At 35.4% G+C, this 23,194-nt stretch overlaps 1 non-coding gene and 1 pseudogene across 1 annotated transcript; one reads left to right on the forward strand and one right to left on the reverse strand.

Annotated features, from left to right (window-relative positions):
* The window catches only part of LOC128280752 (G-type lectin S-receptor-like serine/threonine-protein kinase SD1-1), a 38,145-nt pseudogene that overhangs the window by 13,214 nt on the left and 1,737 nt on the right, over positions 1–23,194 (reverse strand).
* Positions 13,698–13,804, forward strand: LOC128281972 (small nucleolar RNA R71). The gene has a single exon (XR_008272278.1). It is a non-coding gene; the product is annotated as a small nucleolar RNA R71 (small nucleolar RNA).

Here is a 23,194-nt window from a genome sequence, read left to right on the forward strand (position 1 = left end):
GGCGCGGTACTTCGGTTTCCTCAACATGGCGATGGAATCATCTTACCTCACCCTTATCGGTCAGATGTCCCTACAAGGCATCTCGAGTATGCTCCATATGAGGATGATCGGGCGATGACGTGGATTTGATCCTCGTCAATACTGTCTTGTCCAGTCAGCCAAGCAGGAGGACCCAGAGGACATTACTGATGATGTCCCTCCACCTCACGAGGATCCACCATCTCAGCCACCACCTATTTATCGTCTAGTTCATGCGGCTGCTTCACTCTCTGACATCTCTGAGCATATCACTCGATTCGAGCGACAATGTTTTCAGCGCTTTGATCACATTGATGCAACCTTACATCAGATTTGTCAGCACCTTCACATCTGATCGCCACCCCCACCTCTCGAACCATCTGGCGATGAGGATTTTTGAAGACTTTTATTTATTATTTATTATTTTTATTTACTTTTATCTTTATTTATCTTTTTAAATTACTTTTTATGTTATTTCTCTTTGATACTATTTTTTTACTTCATCTTTAGGTTTTAAAATTTATATTAAGCAATTTATGTTTTCAGCCATTTCTTTACGAGTAATTATACTACTTTATATTTCCTAAAGAGTTATTAATTCTATCGCAGTTATAAAGAGCTCCAAAACTCACTACTACTTAGGAAATTGCAACTCCACTGGAAAAGGTCCTCCACGATTGCCATGCCCTGCTCAACCACGACCATAGCTACCAACAGTTATAATATTCTTTTGGCACAGCACTTGTTGACTAACAACCTCTACCAACACCGAAGTTTCCTCCTCCAATCGCACCCTTGTCTTAGCCGATTACTTTCTATAACTCCAATTCAAAGATTCCATTTAACATTCAGGAAGTTTCACTTCTCTCCCTATCTTATGATCTTATATCTATATTTTTCAGGAAATCTATCTTTGTACATTGAGGAAAATGTACATCTTAAGCGTGAGGGGTTATTTATATCGTTATCAGAAAAGCCCTTGAATTTTGTCTTATTCTCACGTGACTCACTCATATCACTTTTAGAATGAATTTTGATCAATTTATGATTTTTATTGAAATATCTTGAGTTAAAACATAGGCATTTATGCATTGATTGTTTTCATTTTAAGTAATCAGAGAATCGATCATGATAAGTTGATTTTTGAGAATTAAAATTTTTTTAGGTTATTTCCCCAAGTTTAGGTATTATCTTGAAGTTGAAATTCACAGGATTAACATAAAAAAGCCATAATTTTTGTGAGATCTTGAGCCTTCAGAGCATATATTATTTTTTTTCTTGCTCACTTTTATTGTTACTATGAGTGCGTCAATATTGATTTGTTATTCTAGAACTTGCTTCAATTATGCATGTCAAGGCCACACCATTGACTTGATATGTTGAGATGATAAAGTTACTTAGGTTTAACCCACTCACTCCATAAAAGTCTACCTTCATAATTAACCCTTAGTGAACCCCATTGAGCCTAACAAGCCATTCATTGATTTACCCTCAATGTTAACCCATAACCTATTTTTGTTGAAATCCCCTCAACTAATTTGATCCCTATTTTTGTCGAGATTTGATTTGAATAAATTGCTTAGCTATGTTTTATTTTTGATAGTTAGAAAAGTTTTATGTTACTTGATTTATTCTTAAAAAAAATGAAGTTGCTGCAATTGAGATTTTTCATCTAGCATATTACAAAATTATGTAATGCTTGGATTAAAACGATGTTATCCATGAAGAAAAGCTCAATTCTAGGAATGGAATTTGTCAATTTTAGTATTTTTCTAGTTAGGAAAATTTTCAATTCAATCTCGATTCTAACCTTCTCTTTCAGCTTGTGACCACACCCCCTAACCAAAGCCATGTTGCAATCCTCTAAAGACCTTTTGATTGATGTATCATCTCAATATATAGTAGTGGAGAATTGATTTTCACGCAAGCCTATGGTAATAACTTTTCATATTGATTGATGAGTGCTACATTTTTTGTCCTTAAACACCTCGAGTGATTTGAGTGAATCTTTAGTGAGGATGTTGAATTCTGTGGTATTTTGAATCAAATGTGATTACTTAGATAAGGGAAGACACCTATGTTTTCGTGATAAAATGCTCAACTTGTAATGTTTGAAACTTTGATGTCTTCTAGTTGAATTCTCAATGTATGATTACTTATAGGTTATTTTGAGTTATTATTGATAGGAATTATAAGTTGAGAAAAATGAATTCTTAATTGTGAATTGAGGATTTTGCTTAAGGACAAGCAAACGCTTAAGTGTGGCGGTATTTGATAAGTCATAATTTATACATATTTTTATCCCATGCTTAGCACATTTTTGGATGAATTATCATTAGATTTGTGGAATTTGATGCTCCTAATCCTTTAATTTCATGATTTATACCTAGGCAAGCATAGGAGAATAAAAAGTACGAGAAACGGGCAAAACAAAATGGAGAAAATAGGTCAACGTGGGAAATCAGCACGGCCTGAACTTCCTCAGACAGGTAGACCACACGCTAGTGTCTATTTAACAAGCTTTAACATGGCCTAAACCACACCACACGGGCGTGTCTCTGCTGAACCCAAGCCTAGTTTTATTCAAAAAAGGACAATTTTGAGGGTTTTGAAGCATTCTAAAGCCTATATAAACACCCTAGAAGAGGATGAGAGAAGAAAACACGGAATGGGAGGCAGGGAATTACTCGAAGAAATCCGATTGATCCATCTCAGAAGTTGGATTCTCTTTCAAAACTGAAGATCTCCCTTCAATTTCCTTCAAGGGTTTTTGGGTTTCTATTATTATTCTTCTAAGATGTTTTCTTTTACATATATGAACTAAATCCCCTAAATACCTAAGGGAGATAAAACCTAAGGCGGATCTTGTTACTATTTTCTGAATTATATGATAAATACTTGACTTGTTCTTAATCATGCGTTCTTAATTCTTGCTTTAATATTTCAAGATATTGATTCAAGTATTGATGTGCTTATTCAGAGGAGCAAAAGTCCTTGTCTAAGAGTAGATCTAGCATAATTAAGCGGATTTGATTGCACCCCTAGACATAGGGTGACATAAATCTACCGGATTAGGGTCAAACCTAATAAGGGAATTCATAGATCGAGTTAATGCAACACTAGGAGTTTTAATTAGAAAGAGATTTCAATTAATCAACCTGGGGTTATACATTGTTAGTCTCGAGAGGGATAATAATATAAATTAGGGATTTCTACAGATCAATTCAAGTGAATAAATCGTCTAGTTCAGAGTTAAATAACAAGGGAAGTCTAGGTGGATTGTTCCTTGGGTATTGTCTAAATCAATCAGCTTTCCCAAAAGCATTACCCCAATTTACTTCCTGTGCATTCTTAGTTTAGATAATTAGTTTTAGTATAAAAACACACTTTAATTTTTAGGCTAGATAATAAAAAGCTAGTAATTACTATTACTTTTAGTCCTCGTGGATACGATATTTCTGGTCTCACCACAACTATTCTACTGTTCGATAGGTGCGCTTGCCTTAGTCGAATTTATAGTTATTTTTACGATTATCAACAGGCGTGCTTGAGGCCGTGTGGGAACTTGCACAAACAACTGAAACTTCCAACAAGTTAGAATACAACACAGGTTGATACCATGGTCGTGCCCGAAAGTCGTGCACAAACCTGTTTACTAGACACGAGCGTGTTGGTCCTACCACGAGCGTGGGAGAAGTGAATGAATCATCACATGGCCGTGCGATGCGGCCGTGTGGGCCACATGGCCTAGTCACAGTGACGTATCCACAGGTTGTTTGCTATACTGACTTAAATCATCAGACCATAAGCACAAGTCATGAACATGGGCGTGGTGTACCTAACACAAGCGTGGGAGAAGTGAATGAACGTGCATATGGCCGTGCGTACCACATGGCCTAGGGACATGGGCGTGTCAAATGACCGTGTGCAACACTGACTTAAAATTTCAGGAAAAACACGGGCTAGGAACGTGACACACAGGCATGGGATACGGCCATGTGGTCCAAAACAGGGCCTCCACGACCGTGTCCCCCTTTAATTCCCTTTCCCTAACCCTGATTTTACCTTTCCCTATTTAAAGCCTCTCTATCACTATTCACCAACCTTTACACTATTCATCTTCTCCACTCCGGCCACCATTCTCTGACAAACCTCCCGCAACCAACACCCCACTCTCCTTTCCTTTATTTCTTCCTCTCTTTCCTCTCCCCTTCTCCATCCTTGCTCAACCCCATAACTCCCTCTTTTTCTTCTTCCCTTATATAAAGCTCAACCCCACGCCCCAACATCAGCCGACCACCACCAGTTCCCATCTCCATCGGTTCTTTCCTTCTCACATTTATTTATTTACATATTTAGTTCTTGATTTCTATTTCAAACCATTACTTTATATTTCATAATATAGAATAATTCCCATTATCTATGACATATTATGATTACCGGGACTTCTCTTTGATAGTGAGTTTACTGTTTGAATTTTACATATCTATACATTGAACCTCGTTTTAGTGTTTTCTTAAATATAGCTTTTTATTGAAATATAGTTCATTGTTCCATCTAGGACTACTTTAGTTGGGATCTTTGATTTCTCTATTTAGATTCTTAAGCCAATAATGCCTATTTATGCACATATTTTCTTCGTTGTTAGGCTCACTTTATGCATTTTATTATGATTCATTATTTGGAATTTTCCGACTTAGTGGATTCTCATTCCTCATATTTCCATTGAATTATCTCAGGATACTATGACAAACACTAGAGGCAAGAAAACTTTCGTCCCCGCCTCTAAAAAGCGAAAGGGATCAGGTGCGACCTCCTAGAGTGCCACCACTGAGATCCGCCATCCATTCCTCCATATTCCACCAAGGCCCCAGAAAGAATTATTTCAGATTCTACGTGCTCGACCCCTTGGTATGGGCCATTGCATTGATTGGGCTGCATTAGAGCAGGTCCACCTAGCTGATTCGGTTTGGGCCCTCCTCACCACCGCTTCGTGGGACCGCTTCTTTGACATCATCGAGCTGACATATCTAGAGTTCACTTTGGAACTATGCTCGACATTTCAGTTGCAAACAGTTATGGCGGAGTACGACGACCAAAGAATACTCCAATTCCGCCTTAATGGTCTAGTACGGCAGTTGAATGTCCCAGAATTTGGAGTTGCCTTGGGACTCTATACAGACGATTTTATGGAGGCCGACAATTTTTCCCACCTCCACCGCCACATCCATTATACACCTTCATCGTGTTTGGCAGTTCTCATGCCTGCTAACGACATCTATGATTCCAGTCGCTCTAAGGCATCGGCTCTCCCTCCGGTATTGCGATAGTTCCACACCCTTTTAACCCACTGTAATGACCCGAACTTTACGGTTATTGAAAAAGTATATTTTTGGGTCTCCATTTCTGAAAAATGGACTCGTAAATATTTATTAAAAATATTTTTGAAGTCAAGTGAGTGGTTAATTAGAGTTTAATGAAGTGAGTTAGCTTAAATTAAAGATAATTAGATAAAATGATTAAATTGAATAAAGTGTGAAAGTTTAATTGTAGATTAAAAGAAAATGAAAAGGACCAAAATGGCAATTATGCCATTTGTCCTAAGTGAGGTGACAAATGCTTAAAAATATTTGATTTTTATGCATAAATATGTATAATAAATTATTATTATTATTATTATTATTTTATAAATGATATTTATTAATGTTATTATTATTAATTGAATTGATATTATATTGTGAAATAAATTAAATAAATATATGTGTATGGTAATGATTTGATACAAGTGTGTTAATAAAAATACATACATTTGAAATACATGTATAAAAGATATTTATTATTTATAAAAGATATTTATTAAATAAATAATTATATTATAAGATATTTATATGATAAATAAATAAAAGTAAGACAAATGTATGGTGCATATGGTGACATGTGTGATACGAATATACATACATTTGTATAATACATGTATATTTACTTATTATATAAGTATATTATTAAATTATATATATAATTATTAGTAAAAGATATTTATATAATAAATAGGAAAAAAAAAGAAGACAAGTGAAATAATATATATGTATACAAATGTAAAATAGATATTGGACATTAAATAGATATTTTATTATAGTTATTATTGTTATATTATATTATATATATATAAAACGAAAGTAAAAGAAATAAAAAGAAACAGAATGAAGAACGAAAAACAGAGAAAGGAAAGAAAGAAGGAAAAAGAGAAAGAGGGAAAAGGAGGAATTGAAGTTTTGAAGCTTTAAACTTTAATAGCTAATGCTGTCTCGGGAAATCTCGGCTAAGCAAGGAAAAAGACAAAGAAAACGGGAGTTAGCATGGAAATTACGGTTTGTATTTCTATAATTCGAACTTAATACTTAAATTGTTGGATTTATGAGATGATTATTTGAATTGGATTGAATATTGATTATATTGAATTGATTTATGAATATATGTGAATGCTTAAATTGAATTGAATATTGATGTGGAAATTGAATAAGAAATATTTGTTATATTGCAAAATATATGTAGTTGGAAGTGTGATGAAATTGATAGAAAAATGTGATTATTGTGAAATTGAATATTTATTAGTGAAAAGTGAATGGAATTATATTGAATTGAAAATATATAGTTGATCGAGTGATTTCGTGATAGGTTTTAAATATTTATAATTACTCGTTCTTGAACTAACTATTATTGCGATGTAGGCAAGTGTACCTATCGAACAGTAGTATAGTTTTAGCAATACCAGATTGTCAAACCCAAAGGAACTAAAAGTACTAGTAATGACTGTCTTTTTATTATCTAGCCTAAAAATAAAGAGGTTTTGTTTTAATTAACTAATTATCTAAACTAAGAACTCGCAAAGAAAAGAATTGGGGAATTGCTTTTGGGGAAAATCAATTGACTTAAGACAATACCTAAGGAAAAATCCACCTAGACTTGTTATTCTGGCTCTGAATAGGACGATTTATTCATTCAACTTATTCTGTAGAGATCCCAAAGTTATGTTATTATCCCTATTCAAGACTAATAACGTCTAATCCCTAGATTAAATAACCGAGAATTTTCTCTACTTAACACTCTAGGGTTGTATTAACTCGATCTATGGACCCCCTTATTAGGTTTCACCCTAATCCGGCAAAATCTTGTCACCCTATGTCTAGGCACGCAATCAACTCTGCTTAATTATGAAAAATATACTCTTAGACAGGGTCTATTCCTCCTCTGAATAAGAGCTTGTCTTGAATCAGTATCCTGGGATATCAAAACAAGAATTAAGAACACATAATTAAGAACAAGTTAAATATTTATCATACGATTCAGAAAATAATAACAAGATTCATCTTAGGTTTCATTCCCCTTAGGTATTTAGGGGTTTTAATTTATAACTAAATAAGAAAACATCTCAGAAGAATAAAGAATACAAAACATAAAGAAAACCCAAAACTCCTGAAGGGAAATTGAAGAGAGATCTTCAGTCTTGATGATGAATCCGGCTTCTGAGACGGATCAATCGGCTTCCTTGGAGTAATTCCTTACTCCCTATTCTGCGTGTCCTTTTTTTCCTTCTCTAGGGTGTATTTATAGGTTTTGTAATGCCTAAAAGCCCTCAAAATTAGCCTTTTTCGAATTGGACTTAACATGGGCTAGGCAGAGACACGCCCGTGGCACATGCCTGTTTCGATTATTTCAGGCCGTGTTCGAGCCTACCAAATTGACACAGCCGTGTGGTCTGCCCGTGTGAGGAGGTCTAGGCCATGTTAATTTCATACTTTGGCCCATTTTCTCTGTTTTTGGCCCATTTCTCGTTCCTTTTGCTCTCCTATGCTCTCCTAACTATAAAACATGAAATTAAAGCATTAGAAGCATCGAAATCACCAATTCTAATGGGAAATCATTCATAAAATGCATTAAACATGGGGTAAAAATATGTATAATTTACAGTTTATCAAATACCCCCACACTTAAGCATTTGCTTGTCCTCAAGCAAAATTCTCAACTCATAATCAAAATAAATTCTTCTCAACTTATAATTTCTATCGATAATATCTCACATTAATCCATAAGTAATCATACATTGAGAATTCAACTAAAAGAACATAAAAGTTTCAAACATTCCAAGTTGAGCATTTTATTCATGCAAAAGGTGTCTCCCCTCATCTAAGTAATTACCTTTGATTCAGAATATCACAGAGTTTTACATCCTCACTAAAGATTTACTCAAATCACTCGAGGTGTTTAAGGACAATAAATGAAGCACTCAATAGTCAATAATGAAAAGTCATTACCATAGGCTTGCATGAAAATCAAATCTCCACCACTATAATTTAAGATGATACATCAATCAAAAGGTCTTTAGAGGGTTGTAATGAGGCTTGGTTAGGGGATGTGGTCATAAGCTGAAAGAAAGGGTTAGAATCGAGGTTGAATTGAAAAATTGCCTAGCTAGAAAAATAGTTAATCTTCACTGCGTACAACAGAGCTTCTTCTCAGAATATGAACTTACTAATAAATATACATAGTTTTTTTTTAAGAACAAGTTAAATAACATAGACTAACTATTAAGAACAAAACATAGCTAAGCAATCCATTCAACTCAAATCTCAACAAAAATAGGGATTAATTTAGGGGATTTCAACAAAAATGGGTTAAGGGTTAATGTTAAGGGTAATACAAAGAATGGTTTGTTAGGCTCAAGAGGGTTTACTAGGGGTTAATCGTGGAGGTAGGCTTTTCATGGCATGAGTGGGTTAATCCTAAGTGCCTTAATCATTTTGCCTTATCAAATCAAATGGTGTGGTCTCGACATGCATAATCAAGAAAGTTCTAGAATAACAGTTCAATACTGACGCACTCAAAGCAATAATAAAAGTGAGCATGAAAAGAATTAATATATGCTCAAAAGGCTCAAAAATCTCACAAAAATTATGGCTTTTTGATGTTTAACAACTTTTGAATTCCAACTCAAAGTAGTACCTAAACTTTGAGAAAACAGCCTAAGATTTTAAGTTCTTAAAAATCAACTCATCATGCTTAAGTCTCTAATGTCTTAAAGTTTAAACAATCAATGCATAATTGCCTATGTTTTAATTCAAGATATATCAATCAAAAGCTTTTCAAGAGAATAAGGCAATCATTCAAGGATTTTTCTGATAATGAGATAAATATCCCCCCCACACTTAAGACGTACATTGCCCTCAATGTACAAAGATAGATATTAGAGTATCAAAATAAGATAGGGAGAGATGTGAAACTTCCTGTATAATGAATTCCTCGAACTGGAGTTCTAGAGAGTAATCGGTTCCAGAGTGAGGAGAATACTCCGGCGGTCGTAGAGGTTCATTAGGCCATAAGTCATGCGCCAAAAGGATATTATCTCTAGTGGTAGCTACGGTCGTGGCCGAGCAGGACATGGCAGTCATGGAGAACCTTTCCCAGTGGAGTTTTAGTTCCTATGTGATGATGAGCTTAAGAGCTCTACATAACTATGATAAAATCAGGAACTTTTTAGGGGATATTAGGAAGAATAATTACTCAATAAGAAATAACCGAACTTAATAATTAAAAATAAAATTTCTAAAATCTAATAAAAATAAAAATTAGTTTTAATAAAAATTAAAAACATAAAATAATAAATAAATGTTTTTAAACATCTTCATCGCTGGATGATTTGCGAGGTGGGACTGGCGAAAAGATATGGAGGTGCTGACAAATCTGCTGTAGAGTAGCATCAATGTTGTCAAATCGTTGAAAAAACTGTTACTCGAATCGAGTGAGGCGCTCGAAGATGTCAACGTATGAAGCCGCCGCATGAACTAGACGAGAGGGTGGTGGTGGCTAAGTCGGTGGGTCCTCGTGCTATGGGGGGACATCATCAGGAATGTTCTCGTAGGCCTCCTCCTCGGTAGATTGAGTGAGATGATATTGGGGAGGGTAGGTTCCTCGGCGCCTCTCGATCATCCTCATGCTAAGCATGCTCGAGATGCCTTGTGGAGACATCTGGTCGATGAGGGTGAGGGATGATTCTTGGGCCGCGGTGTTGAAGAACCCGAAGTGTCGCGCCAGCCGAGTCACGTAGGGGCTGATAGAGATGACCCCCCTTCCCATGCTGCTCTGTCTGGTACTGAATCGCCAGGGCAATGAAATAGGCAAGGTTGATGATGTGCTCGTGCGACATGCACCATAAGAAGTAGGCATCGTGGGTGTTGACGACGCCAGTGCTCTCTCACCTCCTTGTAATCATGTGAGCTAAAATAGCGTGTAAGTACCTCAGGGATGGTGGGAGAACTGATGCCTTGGAGCGGCTAGGATTGTAGGAGGCCGCACCAGCCAAAGCGTACCAGCACTGCAAGGGGGAGAAGTGTATGTGGCGACTGAGAGTGTCTAAATCATTCTCCTCCTTGAACTCCTCCGTATATAAGCCCAGTGCAGCACCGAACTCTGGGACGCTTAGCTGGCGGATTAATTCGCCTAGGCAAAATTGAACCGTGCCGGGATCATCGTAGTTTGTCATTAAGGTTTGAAGATAGAACGTTGAGCATAGTTCCATCGTGAGCTCAAGGTATTTTGGCTCGATAATCCTAAAAAATAGCTCCCAAGGGTCGATGGTTAGGAGGGCTCGAACCGAATCAGCCAACTGAACTTGTTCTACAGCAGCCCAGTTGATGCAGCAACTCACAATTAAAGGTTGGGCCCGAAGTATTTGGAACAGTTCTTGCTGGGGCCCTCGGGGAAACTGTAGGAGAGGGTGATGAATTTTTGCAGTTGGACCTGCAGAAGAGGACGCTCCTTTCCTCTTCTTTGAAGCAGGTACGATGGTTTTCTTTCCTCTTGAAGACGACATTGTGTACCTGCAAGTGGAAACATCAATTCGTCTTTTTGATGAGTGGACAATTTATAATATATAAAAGGAATGCGACTAAATTCGAAAAGGAAAATACATAAATATATTCAGCCATAATTACTAAATTCAATTAGAACAATAAGTTCAATGACCCATTTCTTTATGGCACTAGCATGATGATATAAGTAAAAATGGCAAGGAATGTAATGCAAAATACTATATGAATGAAAAGGGATGTCAACACAATATGCATGGTTTATTTCAACTATCCTAGCCATGAATATTCACTTCTAACTAATTAAATGAAGTGTAGGAATCATGTAATGAGTAAGATTTTAAACATGAGAGAGATGATAACTTGTTTGATAAATGAAATTTATGTGATTATCAATATGGAAATAACATGAAAAATATAAATTAATATGATAAATAGCATTATAAATCAGTGAAATAAAAGAAAAAGGAGTAAACAAACGCTAAGGGAAGAGATTGGGTGTCAAGAATGGAGTTGGAGGTGGCGCACGGGCGTGGCAGGGAGGCCGTGTGAACTTGCAGCGGCTAGGGTTATGGTTTTTTAATGGGGAAGAAAGTGAATAGTGCAGGGTATTTATAAATTTTAGGCCACACGGCCATGGCACACGCCCGTGTTCCCCAATTTTTTCCCATGCGTTTCGCGTTTTTCCTATTTGAGCGCGTCTAAAATTCATCCCACGCCCATGTACCTCGGGCGTGTGGGTTCACACGGCCATGTTGCACGACCGTGTCTAGCTTCGTTCACTTCTCCCACGCCCGTGTGTGCAAGACCCATGCCCGTGTTAATTTAACAGGTTCAACCACGGGTGTTGGATACGGGCGTATGACACGCCCGTGTTGTTTTAATAGGTTTGCCCACGGTGTGTTGTTTACCTTAAAAGTGCCAAACTTGGGATGACTCACCTCGACCGTACCGAATGGAAAAATGCTGAGTACCGTAAGAGGGATTTCTTCATTCGGTGTGGTAGCAACAATGTAGGGATCTGCGGCATCTAATAAGACTCTATCTCCAACCTTAAGTTGATTTGGAGAGGTATCGGGCTCGTTCTGGTTAGTTTTAGTTTATCGTGTGTTCTCAGTTTATGTGTTCACCATTCATATAGCTCCTCTATTTGCAGCCTTCGTTCTTCATGAATAGAACCTCTACTGTTGTTTGAGAGTGGCTCATGTGCTTCCTTCAGACTTATCTCCTGCAAAGTGGGTTGTATCATATGGTCAGTTTTAATAGAATGGTTTAGATGATCACCTTCAATTTCTGATGTATTGTCAGAATTGCGAGCTTGAAGGGTGAGCGTTTCGTCTCCTACTCGAAGCGTGGGCTCACTTGTGCCAACATCAATAATTTTTTTAGCAGTTGCTAAAAAGGGCCTTCCTATGATTAAAGGAGTATTGTTATCCTCTTCTATGTCTAAAACAATGAAGTCAACGGGAAATATAAATTTATCGATTTTGACTAGCACATCTTCAATAATACCCCTAGGAAATCTTATAGTTTTATCTGTTAATTGAATGCTCATCCTAGTCTATTTGGGTTTCTCGAAACCTAGTTGCTTGAATATTTTAAAAGGCATGACGTTGATACTAGCCCCTAAATCAGCTAATGCATTATTAACATCTAAACTACCAATTAAGCAAAGAATCGTAAAACTCCCTGGATCTTTTAGTTTTTTCGGTAGCTTATTTTTCAGAATAGTTGAGCACATTGCGTTTAGCTCCACATGCGTTTATTTTTCAGAATCGCTCCAACTTTCGCTTATTTGCTAAAAGCTCTTGTAAAAATTTCATTGCGTTTGGCATCTGCGATAGAGCTTCAATAAACTGTAAGTTAATATGTAATTTTTTTAAGAGTTTAAGGAATTTACCAAATTGTTCATATGAGCGGTCTTTCCTTGTTGCGTTGGGGTATGGCACATGAGGTTTATATTCGACATTCGCCGTTTTGTTTTTATTGTTATCTACATCATCTTGACCTTTGCTGACTACAGTTTTTTGCCTCGGTTCTGGTTTAGGCTCAACAACTCCTTCTTTATCTTGAATATTAATTGCGTTTAGCTGTTCCCTTGGGTTGGGTTCAGTATTACTTGGCAAGCTACCTTGTGGTTGTTCAGAAATTAGTTTGGAAAGCTGGCCTATCTGAGTTTCGAACCCTTGGATCAACACTTGTTGATTCTTAAGTGCTGTCTCGATGTTCTGGAAATGAGTTTCTGACACCGATATAAACTTTGAGAGCATCTCTTCAAGGTTCGGCTTTTTTTCCTGTTGGTAGGGTGGTTGTTGGTAACTTGGAGGTGGTTGTGGTCTTTGATTTCCTTGACCGCTCCACGAGAAATTGGGGTGGTTCCTCCAACCTGCATTGTAAGTGTTACTATATGGATTGTTTTGAGGTCGAGGATTATTACCCATGTATTTTAATTGTTCGTTATCCATGTTGTAGCCATAAGGTTGGTATTCTGAATGGCTTGTTCCACCTCTACTTGCTTCGCACTGTATTACTGGGTGAACCTGTGAAGAACTAAGAAAACCATCAATCTTTTTATTTAAGAGTTCTACCTGATTAGAGAGCATGGTGACCGAATCGACGTTATAAACGCTGACTGTTTTTGTTGGCTTTGTCCTCATGACTTGCCATTGATAGTTATTCGGTGACATCTCGTCTATAAACTCATAGGCATCTTCAGGTGTTTTATTATTGATGGTTCCGCCAGTAGCTGCGTCAACCATTTGCCGAGTCGAAGGATTCAGACCATTGTGTAATGTTTGAACTTGGAGCCAAAGTGGTAACCCATGGTGAGGGCACCTTCCCAGTAAGTCCTTGTATCTCTCCCATGCATCGTAGAGGCTTTCTAAATTCATCTGCACAAAAGAAAAGATATCATTACGTAATTTAGCCGTTTTAACCGGCGAAAAATATTTTAGTAAGAATTTTTCAGTCATTTGTTCCCAAGTAGTAATTGACTCTCGTGGTAACGAGTTCAACCACTGTTTAGCTTTGTTCCTTAATGAAAAAGGGAATAACCGAAGACAAATGGCATCATCAGAAACGCCATTGATTTTAAATGTATCGCAAAACCCTAGAAAGTTTGCTAAGTGAGCGTTGGGATCTCCATCCTGCAAACCATCAAACTGAACAAATTGCTGTATCATTTGAACAGTGTTAGGTTTTAATTCAAAAGTATTTGCAGCTACAGCAGGTCTACCTATGCTAGATTCAGTTCCTGTTAAAGAAGGTTTAGCATAATCATACATAGTGCATGGAGCAGGATTTTGATTAGCCGCAATTACAGGTGGTAGCTGATTGTGTTGGTTTTCAGCCATCTCTTCGATTAGGGGTTGAGTATTGCCTTCTTGCTCGTTCTCTGTGTATCGTAAGCTTCTCCTTATTTCTCTTTGATTTCTGCGAACTGTACGATCGATTTCTTCGTCAAAAAGTAATGGTCCTGATGGGTTTCTTCTAGTCATAAACTATAAAAACCTGCCAAGAGAAAGAAAAAGTAAGTTAATAAATAATAATAAAATTAAATTAAATTGCAAGAAAAATAAATGGCTAAAGTAATAAAAATTGAGCGTTCCTAATATCTCAGCTTTCCGGCAACGGCGCCAAAAACTTGATTGCATGATTTCGTGATAGGTTTTAAATATTTATAATTACTCATTCTTGAACTAACTATTATTGCGATTTAGGCAAGTGTACCTATCGAACAGTAGTATAGTTTTAGCAAAACCGGATTGTCGAACCCAAAGGAACTAAAAGTACTAGTAATAACTGTCTTTTTATTATCTAGCCTAATAATAAAGAGGTTTTGTTTTAATGAACTAATTATCTAAACTAAGAACCCGCAAAGAAAAGAACTGGGGAATTGCTTTTGGGGAAAATCGATTGACTTAAGACAATACCTAAGGAAAAATCCACCTAGACTTTACTTGTTATTCTGGCTCCGAATCGGACGATTTATTCATTGAACTTGTTCCATAGAGATCCCTAAGTTATGTTATTATCCCTATTCAAGACTAATAACGTCTAATCCCTAGATTGAATAACCGAGAATTTTCTCTAATTAACACTCTAGGGTTGCATTAATTCGATCTATGGATCCCCTTATTAGGTTTCACCCTAATCCACTTAATTATGACAAATATACTCTTAAACAGGGTCTATTCCTCCTCTGAATAAGAGCTTGTCTTGAATCAGTATCCTGGGATATCAAAATAAGAATTAAGAACACATAATTAAGAATAAGTTAAATATTTATCATACGATTCAGAAAATAATAACAAGATTTGTCTTAGGTTTCATTCCCCTTAGGTATTTAGGGGTTTTAGTTCATAACTAAATACGAAAACAACTCAGAAAAATAAAGAATACAAATCATAAAGAAAATCCAAAACTCCTGAAGGGAAATTGAAGAGAGATCTTCAGTCTTGATGATGAATCCGGCTTCTGAGATGGATCAATCGACTTCCTTGGAGTAATTCCTTACTCCCTATTCTGCGTGTCCTTTTCTTCCTTCTCTAGGGTGTATTTATAGGCTTTGGAATGCCTAAAAGCCCTCAAAATTAGACTTTTCCGAATTGGACTTAACTTGGGCTCGACAAGGACACGCCCGTGGCACACGCCCATCTTCGATTACTTCAGGCTGTGTTCGAGCCTACCAAATTGACACGACCATGTGGTCTGCTCGTGTGAGGAGGTCCTAGCAGTGTTGATTTCGTACTTCGGCCCATTTTCTCCGTTTTTGGCCCGTTTCTTTTTCCTTTCACTCTCCTATGCTCTCCTAAGTATAAAACATGAAATTAAAGCATTAGGAGCATCAAATTCACCAATTCTAATGGGAAATCATCCATAAAATGCATTAAACATGGGGTAAGAATATGTATAATTTACAGTTTATCAATAGTTAATTAATTAAAATATGAATTAATTGAAAACTAAAAAGTGAATTAAATACCCTATTAACTAGTCGGGCTAGTCGGATATAGTTGGCATGCCATAGGATATGGAAAAGTACGGGTTTTCCCGGCTTACTGATCAGGCACTTATGTGCCGACTACTGTTACTGTTACCGATTCGACACTTTATGTGTCGGATATTGTTACTATTACCGTTACTATTACTGTTTTAGATTTGTTTCGATGAGGTACTCTGTGTACCGTACTACTACTGTTACTATTACTATTCCGGCTTCGGCCGATGAGGCACTATGTGCCGTACTGATGTGTTGGTTGGATCCGTGTATCCGTCTGGGTCTGAATCATGTTAATAGGGGTAAATAAAGGAACTAGAAAGATCGATTGTTACTGAATAATTTAATTGTTCTTGTATATCGATTTTCTTGAATAATTGATTCTATGGATAACCAATCAATTGATTGATACTGAATAACTGATTATTATTGAATAATTGATTGTTATCGAATAACCGATTCTTGAATAAATAATTGTTCGATTGGTGATTGTTAATGAATATTACCGATTGATTAATTGCTATTGAAAAATAATAAATGATTTTGAATTTAAAGTAGACCAAAACATTGGTTGGAAAGTGAATGTTTGAATACTCATTGAGTTTGAATAGTTCAATATATATAAATTAATATGTTTTATAATTGTTTAAGTGTTCAGATTATAGAAATACCACTGAGTGTTCAGATTATAGAAATACCACTGAGTGTATACTCAGCGTACGGATTGTTTCCGTGCGCAGGTTAAGTTAAGGATAAACAGTTGAATCAGCATCCCGTGCCGATCCCGAATTCGATGAGGTAAAGTATGTTGAGTATTGGTAATTGCATGTACCTAGGATATCTTATGAGAGTCATCTAGGTTGTGAAAGTATTGATGAAATAAGTAAATTATGGTTGGCAATGGTATATAGTATGAAGTTGAAATAATTGATAAAGTAAGTGATATACTTAAAAAGATTCATTAGATAGGTTATAAAATGTTTTAGATTAGTAAGATTTGAGTATATTTAAGTGTATTTGGATTATTTGAATGTTGGCAAATTGTATTGGTTGAAGTTTTAATTTGCAGGGTTAGAAACATTTATTTTAATAAATGACTTTAATTGAACTGTATAGACTGGTAATGCCCTGTAATCCTGTTCCAGGGATGGATAAGGGTTAGAGGGTGTTACACTCACACCTTAACAGGGCGACGAGAGAGCACCGACATCATTAACACTCACGACGCTTACTTTCTATGGAGCATGAGGCAAGAGCATATTTTCGATCTCGCATACTTCATCACCCTTGCCTTTCGCCATCAGACAGAACAACATCGAAAGGGAGTCATCAACATTGGCCCATATGTGACTCGCCTAGCTCGATACTTTGGGCTCCTGAACACATTGGCATAGTCCTCATTGCTCACACTTATTGGCCAGATGTCTCCACAGGGCATCCAAAGTATGCTCCATATAAGGATGATAGAGCGTCGTCGTGGGTTCGATCCTCCTCAATACCGACTAGCACGACCCACTGATGAAGATGACCCCGAGGACATTACTGATGATGTCCCTCCCCTCATGAGGACCCACACCCACCGCCACCGCTGAGTCACCGACCAGTTCATGCGGCTGCTTCACTGATAGAAATTTTTTCCCACCTAGATCGATTTGAGAATACTGCACTCAGTGATTCGATAACATAGAGGCGACTCTGCAACAAATTTGTCAGTATTTTCACATTTCACCTCCAGCACCACCACCTCATGATCCAACTGCCAACGAGGACTTTTGAGTCTATTTATTTCTACTTTATTTTGCTTTTCTTTTTCTTTTTCTTTTTCTTTTATTTTTAGTTCTATTTCCAGTTTTCATGTTTTTAAAAAAAGACTTTGATTAGTATATTTTGAATATCTCAATTTTATGGCTATTTTTCTATGAGTAATCATAACGACTCCATTGATATAACACCCTAAACCATTACTGATGATATCGCAGTTTCAAAAGGTTCAGTCAATTGGTGCCACTCAGGAATATAAAAACAATCCTATGGGGATAGTTAATTCACGACTGTCATGTTCTGCTCGACCACGACTATAGCCACCACGATAACTTCTTCGCTGGGCGCTGTGATTGTGGACCCCAACCTCTACCACCACCTTCACCTCTGTCTACATGTCACATACACATCCAATGTCTCTAAACCCACTTCCGCTCTTTCAAGGACAACATCAAAATTCAGGGTAGTTTCACTTTCCCCCTCTTCTATGATATTAGGCTTATGTTGTCATTATTCATATTTTTACATTGAGGATAATGTACATCTTAAGTGTGGGGAGGTTAGTCATATCATTACCAGAAAACCCCTAAATTTTGTCTAATCCCCAAGTAAATTTTTTCATATCACTATTAGAATGAATTTTGATTAATTCATGATTCTTATTGATATGCTTTGGATCAAAACACAGGTAATTGTGCATTGATCGTCTAACTTTAAGGCAGTAAAGAATCAAGCATGATAAGTTGACTTTTAAGTATTAAAATTGCTAGGTTGTTTCCCTGAATTGAGGTATTATCTTGAAGTTCTAAGTTTACAGGACTGACATCAAACACCCATAATTTTTGTGAGATTTTGAGCCTTTTAGAGTATTATCTTCCTTGCTCACTTATTTTATTAGTTATGAGTGTGTCAACATTGATTAGCTATTCTAGAACTTGCATCGATTATACATGTCGAGACTACACCTTTGATTTGATATACTAAAGTGATAAAGGCACTTAGGTTTTAACCCATTTACCCCATAAAAAGCCTACCCACATAGTTGACCCCTAGTGAACCCCTTTGAGCCTTAACCATTGTTTCTTGATTTTCTCCTTAATGATTAACCCACAACTGGACTCTTTTTGATTCGTTAGGAATTTCTCTTTATATTGACTCCCTTTTTATCGAGATTTGATTTGATTAGTTACCTAACTATCCCCGTCCATTTCAGTTACTGATTTATTATGTACTCTCCATTACTGTTCTTGTTCTTAAAAAAAAACCCATATCTTTATATTCAGTCAATTACGCATTGTTTTTAAGAGCTTGGATAAAGTTAAAGTATTATATTGAGGGAAAGCTCATTTCATCTTAGAAAGTTTTATTTTTGGCACCTGTGTGTAATTTAGTAATTAGCTTTATTCTTCTAAGTTGGGTAATTTATTAAATTAATCTCGATTCTAACCCTCTTTTTTAGCCTTTATCCACGCCTTTAACCCAAGCCCCATTACAACCCTATTAAAGACCTTTTGATTCGTGTATCATCTCATTTATAGTGGTGGAGATTTGATTTTCATGCAAGCCTATGGTAATAACTTTTCATGTTTGGCTATTGAGTACTTAAATATTGAACATTAAACACTTCGAGTGATTTGAGTGAATCATCAGTGAGGATGCCAACTCTTGTCAATTTGGCATTAAAGGTAATTACTTAGATAAAGGGGGATACCTATGATTTTATGATTAAAATGCTCAACTTGAATTGTTTGAAACTTTGATGTCCTTTTAGTTGAATTCTCAATATGTGATTATCTATGGATTACTTCGAAACATTATTGATGAGAATTTTAAGTTAAGAAGAATTAATTTTAATTGTGAGTTGAGAATTTTGCTTGAGGACAAGCAAATGCTTAAGTGTGGGGATATTTGATAAACCATAATATATACATATTTTTACCCCATACTTGACATATTTTTGGAAGGATTATCATAAGATTTAATGAATTTGATGCTTCTAATCCTTTAATTTCATGTTTTATACTCAGGAGAGCTTAGGATAGCAAAAAGAGCAAGAAACGGGCCAAAAATATACAAATTGAGCCTAACTCAGAATTGCACACGGCCTAGGCAGTTCCACACGGGCAATCCACATGCCCGTGTGTGACACACGGGTAGTCCACATGCCCGTGTGTCATGGCCGTGTTGACATTAAACCAAGTTAGAATTGCACACAGCCTGAGCACCCTCACACGGGTGTGGCACATGGCCGTGTCCCTATCGAGCACAAGTCTAATTCTATTCAGAAAAGGCCAATTTTGTGCTATTTTGGGCATTTCAAAGTTTATAAAAACACTTTAGAAGAGAAATCAAGGGGGACGGAGAGTAGAAAGTAGAAAATACTCGAAAAATAGCCATCGGAATCAGCTCGGAAGCAGGATCTCATTCAAGACTGAAGATCTCTATTCAATTTCCTCAGAAGTTCTTTGGGTTTCTTTATGTTTTGTTATTTTCCTAATTTTGAGATGTAATCCTCTATTGTTATGAACTAAACTCCCTAAATACCTAGGGGAGATGAAACCTAAGATAGATCTTATTACTATTTGAATTATATGATAAATACTTGTTCTTATTCTTAATTGTGAGTTTTAATCCTTGCTTTAATATTCCAGGATATTAATTCAGGTTTTAATGTGCTTATTCAGTGGACCAAAAGTCCCCGTTTAATAGGAGATCTTCCATAATTAAGCGGAGATGCATGCAATCCTAAAGATAGGAAGACATAAATCTGCTGGATTAGAGTCAAATCTAATAAGGGAATCCATAGATCGAGTTAATGCGATAATAGGGGTTTTAATTAGAAAGAGATTTTAATTAATCAACCTAGAGTCAGTTGTTTTTAGTCTCGAGAGAGAGATTAACATAAATCAGAGATTTCTACGGATTAAGTCAAGTGAATAAATCATCTATTTCAAAAGTAATAAGTAAAGTCTAGGTGGATTATTCCTTGGGTATTGTCTTCTCTATCGGTTTTCCAACAGTATTTTCCAACTTTTATCGCTGTCGTAATCTTAGTCAATTAGATAATTAGTCTTAGTTTAAAACATTCCTTTAATTATTAGGCATAGTAATTACTAGTACTTTTAGTCCTTGTGGATACGATATTTCTGGTCTCACCATAACTATACTACTGTTCGATAGGTGCGCTTGCCTTAGTCAAATTTTTAGTTAGTTTAGCGACCATCAGTCCTGCATCTCATTTGATCATTGAAGAAGCAAAAGTGTAATATCTAAAAAATTTTTACAGTAAAATATTATCTGTGATATAGTAAAATAAAGAAATAAAGTCACAAAAAGGGAAATTTTGAGTTATGACAATATTGGGAAGTATATTATGGTATATTAATTCAAGAAAGGACTAAATTGTAAAAGTGAGAAAAGTTTTGTTGCACAAGAGTAAATATTCAAAATTTGAGGGGTTAAAGTGTAAATATGAAAAAGTTGAAGAACCAATAGTGTAAATATTTTAAGGGTGGAATGATCTAGAAACTAAGGAAAATTGATGAATTAGGACCAAATTGAATAGATGAAGAACTATGAGGGACTAAATTGCAATTTTACCAAATTAAATGATGACTCAAGGATGGAATTTTAAAAGATAATGAAGGGCAAAATGGTCAATTGGAAGAGAGAGAAATCTAGAAAGTAATAATGATGCTAGAGATATTTTGATATTTTATAATTATTTAATTAGATAAATATTATTTTATTAATATTTTATTAATATTTTATTAGTATATAAAGAAAGAAAGATGAGAAATTCTCATCCATATTTCCCATGCACTAACGTGAGAGAAAGAGAGAAAGAAAGAAAATTTTACTTTCTTTACAATTTGGTCATTTTACCAAAAATTCACCATTTTCACCCAAAAATCAAAAGAATTTTCATAGCTACCAAGAGAGAAAAATGTTAAGGAGACTATGGGAAGTTAGAATATCAAGTTGGATTCAAGAAATGGAAGCTGAGGGAGAGAGAAAATCAAGATGAAGATTGAAATCAATAAAACAAGGTAAGAACATCATGATTTCAATATATTTTTAAGTTTGATATTATTGAAAAAGCATGGAATTAATGTTAATGTAGAGTTTCCTTACATATGGTCCTATGTTCTTGATATGTTAGTGAAGAGAAAACAAGAGAAAGTGGTGAGAAATAGTGTAGAGAAAGAAAATAAGGGTGTTATAAATATGGTAAATAATATCTTGCACTAAAACAGTTTTGGACAGCAGCAGTAGTATAAATTTGAAAAATCACCAAAAATTGTATAAATCGAATTATAGGATGAATAAAATATGAAATTAAAACTTATTTAGTCTAGTTTCTTATAGAAGAAATTATGTAAGCAATGGAATTATAATTCATGAGATATAATAAATTTTATGAGACAAGGTCAGAATGATTTCAGGTTCCCCTGTTCTGACTTTTGGAAAATCAAAAAAAAAATTATAAAAGCAATTATGAGCATAAATTTATATTTTTAGAATCCTGAATGAGTATATTTTTAATAGAAACAAACAAGAACATCATTTGAATTCTGTACGAGGAGATAATTAATTTTTAGTGAAGAAGGGTCAGAACTGTCAGACAGCAGAACAGGGGTAACTTTAAAGAATAAATTGTACTTATTGGCTAAACCAAAAATTATGAAAATTTTATGGTAAGAATATATATGAGTCTAGTTTTAGGGAAAATTATAGTATTTTAATTTGGAGTTATATAGCTCCAGATATGAATAATTTCGTGATTATGACACAGATGGACAACTTGAATATTCATAATAGTAAATAATAAAAAATATAGATAATGTTACTTACAAGTGTTTTATATACATTAAGGATGTGGAATGGAGAGGAGGAGGAGGAAAAAATATATGAATTTTCATTTAGCATGGCTAATTTGCTTATTTTAGGCTCAGGGACTGAATTGAATAAAAGTAAAACTTTATGTGCAATTTTGTAAAAATGTCAAAAATGACCAAATTGCATGAAATGGATTAATTTTATTATTTAAATTACAAAATTGAATGAAATTATTAATTTAGCTCAAGATAGGGGGAAAACATGTTATCAATATGTATGAGAATAATATCTGGAAATAAGGATTAAATTGCAAGAATTTTATTTTCCTGACCCTAAGGATGAAATCGTCATTAATTAAAAAGTTTAGGGGTAAAATGGTGATTTTTCCTTGAGCATTAATTAAATGCATTATAATATGAAATGAATGAAAATGATGATCAAATTTATTTATAAAGAACCGGACGACTCAAATATGAGACTTGATCGTGGAAAAGAAAATATATCGGATTAATGAAATTATGAACACAAACAAGCAATGAGGTAAGTTTGTGTAACTTGAATTGTATTTTAAATACTTGAAATATGTGGTTATGTGATGAAAATATGATTTGAATGTTCAATTCATGATAATTGATGAAATATTGCTAATACTCGATGTAAATTGAAAATAAATCCCGGTTGAATGAAAGAAAAATTCGATGGATCTTTGAAAAGG

The sequence above is a fragment of the Gossypium arboreum genome, chromosome 1, assembly GCF_025698485.1.
Source record: "Gossypium arboreum isolate Shixiya-1 chromosome 1, ASM2569848v2, whole genome shotgun sequence".
NCBI lineage: Eukaryota > Viridiplantae > Streptophyta > Magnoliopsida > Malvales > Malvaceae > Gossypium > Gossypium arboreum.